Here is a 5,722-nt window from a genome sequence, read left to right as displayed (position 1 = left end):
TTGTTCACGTATAATGAAATTATAAAACACACCAAATAAAACTAAAAAACTCACCAATTGGAATTACATAAACACACCAAATAAAATTACATAAACATACGAAAATAATAAAAAACTCACTACAAAAAACACACCAAATAAAATTACATAAACATACCAAATAATTCACACCAAATAAAATTACATAAACATACGAAATAATAAAAAACTCACTACAAAAAACACACCAAATAAAATTACATAAACATACCAAATACAAACAAACATACTAAATAAACTTAAGTATCTTCAGCTTGTTTCAATGCCTACTGGTGCTCTATCAAGTCAATTTGCTGATCAATGTGCATAGATGACCTTTGAAGTGCAGTATATCGTTGAATGGTTGATTTCCCCATCCTCGTTATCTCATCCACTTGGTCTGCAGATGCTCCATACGCAAGCATCCGCAACGCAGCAGTGATTTTTTGCTCAGGCAGGAGACCCATAACACCACAAGCATCCTACTTTTGCACAAAGTAAGAATCATGGTTCCAAACATCAGTCATGATTCTGTTGAACAAATGTCGTTCCATTCTAAAACGGCGTCTGAAGTACGTATCAGGAAATGCACTGTTATGGACAAAGTAATCGTCCAACAGCTCTTCACCCCGTCGTTGCCTGCTTCTATCAAGGTTTCTTGAACGGTTGGGCCTGCATATCTGAGCAACAGTCTGGATGACTCGACGGGAATGTGAGGCTCTGGCCATTCTTGTTTCTTCATCTCTCCTTCTACGTTCCTCATCCTCTTCCATCTCATTTTCGGCTATCTGAAGGTTGAATATTCCTTCAGATTGGTTAAACAATTCTTCCTCTTGCTGATCGATTTCCCACATCATCCTTGATGAAGAAGAAGACATTGTAATGATGGATGGTGAAGAAGAAGCAGAAACTATGAATAATGAGATAGAGATGTTGAGAAAATTGGTGTGAGATTTGTGAGGATGGATGGTGGATTATAGGACGATTCAGAAAGGATTGGATTGTAGATAAGGCCACGTGGCATGCCGTCATTCGTTAAAAATCTGATCGAAATCTATCCTCAAAGATTCTGAAAAGATAATGACACGTGGCACGATCGTATTGGATAAAAATCTTATCGAAATCGATCTCCAATAATTATATTTTCGGATAATGACACGTTGCGCAATTTTGAACGAGTTAAAATCTGATCAAAATCTATCGTCAAAGATTCTCAAAAGATAACGACACGTGACACGATGACATTGGATAAAAATCTTATCGAAATCCATCGCTAAATAATTGTTTTTTTTTATAAAATGACACGTGGCACAACGAGAACGATTTAAAAAATCTTATCCGAAATTACAAATAATTTTATTTTGTATTATTTAAACAAACAAAAAAAACTAATATTTTATTGCCTATTGCCAGGGGGAGGGCTCCAAGGGTGGAGATGCAAATGGCAATTACTGTTCATTAATGACAGTTACTATTCATTAAAGGCAATTACTGTTCAAAAGGGTGGATTCAATAGTGGATTGCCAGGGGGAAAGGCTCCATGGGTGGAGTTGCTCTTAACGGTTATTTTAACTTCGATTTTGATGATTTTTTTACAGATACACTCCTCGACCATATAAGAATGTAATGAATAAATTTGTTCTTTAATTTAAAATATTTACACTAGTGGATACCACAAAAACTTATTTTATACTTAATAGAAGTATAATATTAACTCTAAGTGTTTGTTTAATCTACTGTTTTGACGCAATATGCATTCTACAAAACTTTTTTCAACGATCCAACCATCAAACTTATTTGTACACATTCCGAGATTGTATACATAAAAAATCATAAAAAACAAGCATTCAGAGATTACGTAACCGAACAAAAGTTTTCGACGGTTATAAATGAAAAATCACAATTTAACGGTTATTTGAGCTCCGATTTTGATGATTTTGTACAGATACAATCCTCGACCCTATAAGAATGTAATGAATAAATTTGATCTTTAATTTAAAGTATTTACACTAGTGGATACCACAAAAACTTATTTTATACTTAATAGAAGTATAATATTAACTCTAAGTGTTTGTTTAATTTACCGTTTTGATGCAATATGCATTCTACGAAACTTTTTTCAAAGATCCAACCGTCAAACTTATTTGTACACATTCCGAGATCACATACATAAAAAATCGTAAAAAACAAACATTCAGAGATTATGTAACTGAACAAAAGTTTTCGACGGTTATAAACGAAAAATCATAATTTAACGGTTATTTTAGTTTTGATTTTGATGATTTTGTACATATACACTCCTCGACCCTATAAGAATGTAATGAATAAATTTGATCTTTAATTTAAAGCATTTACATTTTTTTATATATGAGTGATTGTATATATATATTTTTACATTTTTTACACTTCTACAATAATTATTATTAATTTTATTAATTTTTCCCTCAAATAAAAAATATTATTCATGAGGGTTTGAAGGATTTTAAAAATCTAAACGATAATATAAGTGTAACAATTATCTATTCGTGGAGGAATAATGATAAATCACGAGTGTTTATATATTATTTCACATTTTTCATATTTGTATGTATGTCTTCTTAGTTCTTGCATATACAAATACTATTCTAGTATATTTTAATTTTGGACAAGAATATGTTATGTAAAATTTATCCTAGTAATGATAATAAGGAACTCTCATAATAAAAATAAATAATGACTAAATTTTTTTTTTTTTTTTTTTATAATTTATATAGAACAATAATACAAAACTATATCTTTAATATAGAATATATTGTATATATTAATATGACTATTTTATTTTATAATAAATCTTTTAGTAACTAAACTTTAAAATTATTAAAATAATTTTTTTCTTAACGGATCGAAACAGGTTACTCACGTGTTACCCGCGTGTATACCTATTAAGAACCTGTTATTAACGGGTTCTTAACGGGTCACCGATAGTGACCCAATAAGTTATTGTGTTGACCCAAAACCTGTTATTTTCGTGTCGTATCAAAAACTGCCAGGTCTACTTACCATCAACCACCCAACCTCACCCATTCGCTTCCTTCGGCGGTTTCTCTGAAATCTCCAAACTACCCATTTCTCTCTCCAAAGCCCCGCCCTCCTCTTCTTCAAAATCGCAACCGTCTTCTGTCCGGTGCCCACACAAGAACTCGTCACTGATGCAAAGCCCGCCAGAAGCTTTCCCTAGAGAACGACATGTCGGTCGTCGTCCCCATGGCCTCGCCCAGTCGCTGACTCGACTTGGATGACCAGCCATTCCTCAATTCCAGGATTAGTCTGTCTCTCGTTTTCTTTGTAAAGATATTAAAATTTAATTCCGTTTATTGAAATGATATCGTGATTATTCTGCAATTAAAGTGTAATTATGAATAAGTATGTTTTTTTACAATTCGATTTTGGCTAAATGTGATAAAGATTAAAGCTTTACTTAGCTTTGGTTCAATACGATAAGGTGCAAGAGAAAGGAATATGTTGATAACTAGCAGGGCAAGCATGCCGTTCCAAGCATGACCAAGCATAGAACGAGGAGAGTGAAATTTTTCGGGGTCGAATTGTACCTTGACAATGTAGCTGTTGCCATGGTATTTTGTTCAAGGTGTCCTAGGCCTTGCAGGGCTTGCTGTCAGTTTTTAACTTCCCATTTAAAAGACGATTTGCATCTCAACCTGGCTGAGGTACATTTACATTCACACTTTCTGCTGTTTTTCGGAACTGGTTTGCTTTACATTTGTAGCTGTAGTTATTAAAAGTGGCATTCTTGATGAATTGTGAACTTAAATTGACGTTGGTATGCACTAATTGGTAAAGAATTTGCTTTGAGGATTCTGATTAGTATGAAAATTGTGCTAACCGGGTTACGATAATGGGATTCTAGCTTTGAATTACTAATGTGAGACATTGTTTTTCTTTGATAAGTGAATTGTTTGTATAGTTTTGGTTTCTGACAAATTTACATGTGAAGGATCTCCCTCAATTTGTCCCACTCTCATTTTCAATTTTGATGTCATCGAAGACTCTATGATGCTATCTTTGAACCTATTTTTGTTTGTTTTCCTAATTTTTTGGCCTTTTGTAGGCGAACTGCTATTATAGTGACTAATAGAAGTAGAAAGAAGGAAAGGTTGAAATTTGGCTAATTCTGCCAATATAGATGTTTTGCAAGTGGCTGAGTTTTGCTAGTTTAAAGGTCTTAATGCTTCTTTTTCTTTTACTATTGCTTTTGTTAATTCAGGGTTATTACAATTTGCGAGTTACTCTTGAATTATTAAGTTTTCATTTAAAAATAAATAAAACAAGGAAGGAAAAACAATGAATTGAGGTTTATTTGATATGTATACTATTTTGCACTACAGTGAATCGTACATATCAATTAAATTATGGGCGGCGAATCTTCACCATTGATGAAATTGTGATTATATGTTTAACTTCTACAGGTGCGTCCTCTGTATATTTCTATAATTTCAATTTCTCAAATCGCTATTGTTTATTAGATTTTAGTTTTGATATGGTTACTATTGTTTATGGTTTATAAAAAAAATCTTTGTTTATGGTATTGGTTTGGTTAATCTTGTATAGTGTATATTTGCAGAATTATACGTAGTGGCTCTATTTAGTAGGTTCATAATCTAATCATGTGTTTATCTTTTCTCAAATGACTCCTCTTATTATAATTTTGTCAATAGTTCAATTGCAAAGGAATGCATGAATAGAAATGTTTAGAGGCAGAAACTCTATTCACTTTTCTTGATTGAGATCAAATGTATATTTCCACCTATACGAGTACAAGATTTTTTTTCTTGTGATCCATATGCTTATGTCCATGCAAATAGAAAGAGGCAGCAATTGCTGAGGCGCAAGTATTAGGGGCAGTAGTTCACTCTCAAGGTCCTTTGTTTGGAGATGTTCAAAGAAATCTAAAGTCTTCAAGTGTTCTTGTTATTGGAGGCCTATTTGATACTGTGTGGATAGTTTGATATTTCTAGTATAACTCATCGTTAGCTTTAGTGTTTAGTTTGTAATATTTGATTTTGTGATTTGTTTATGTAATTATTATATTGTAGTAAATTTGTTTATATATTAAATGATTTATTTATTTTTATTTTTTTTGGAAAATTTTTTATGACGGTCTTAGCCGTGGTCAATTTGTAATTCACAACGGCCATAATGAATGTGGCGTTAGATCTCAATCTACCACGGGCACAATCCGTGTTTATCTCACATTTGACAACGGGCATAGTCCGTGGTAGAAGCTAAGACTTTTTATTACATCCAGATTACTAACGGGCATTGACCGTGGTAGATGAGCTTTTTTCTACTAGTACCATCATCATGTTCCAAAATCAGTGGGTGAAGTTTGTCGACTTCGTTGAGATATATCATTCTTATTTATTCTGCAAGATTCGGGAACCTAATCCAGCAAGGAATAAGTAGGTTTCTTATAATCTTGGAGTCCTTACAATCTAAGGATTGGTGTGTGCCATGAGTAATCACACTCCTAAGAGGATGCAATATCTACCTCATAGATATGCTCATGGATTCTCTCGATTTAATAAGGATCTACTATCTTAAAAGGTTATCGCCTGAACTGGTATAAATACACCCTTCTAAGGTTCATCTCTGGTAGAGAAATTTCTACATACTTATTCTTTTGCCTACTGCTTGAGTCTTAATATTG

The 5,722-nt window shown here is 32.9% G+C and overlaps 1 long non-coding RNA gene across 1 annotated transcript; it reads left to right on the top strand.

Moving 5' to 3' along the window:
• The first annotated feature begins 3,080 nt into the window (after positions 1 to 3,080).
• LOC126628830 (uncharacterized) lies at positions 3,081 to 5,145 on the top strand. Its single transcript, XR_007625609.1, has 2 exons — positions 3,081 to 3,722; positions 4,124 to 5,145. It is a non-coding gene; the product is annotated as an uncharacterized LOC126628830 (long non-coding RNA).
• Positions 5,146 to 5,722: the final 577 nt, after the last annotated feature.

This window comes from Malus sylvestris, chromosome 7 (assembly GCF_916048215.2).
Source record: "Malus sylvestris chromosome 7, drMalSylv7.2, whole genome shotgun sequence".
NCBI classification, from domain to species: Eukaryota; Viridiplantae; Streptophyta; class Magnoliopsida; order Rosales; family Rosaceae; genus Malus; species Malus sylvestris.
This window is presented reverse-complemented; position numbering and strand designations above follow the sequence as displayed.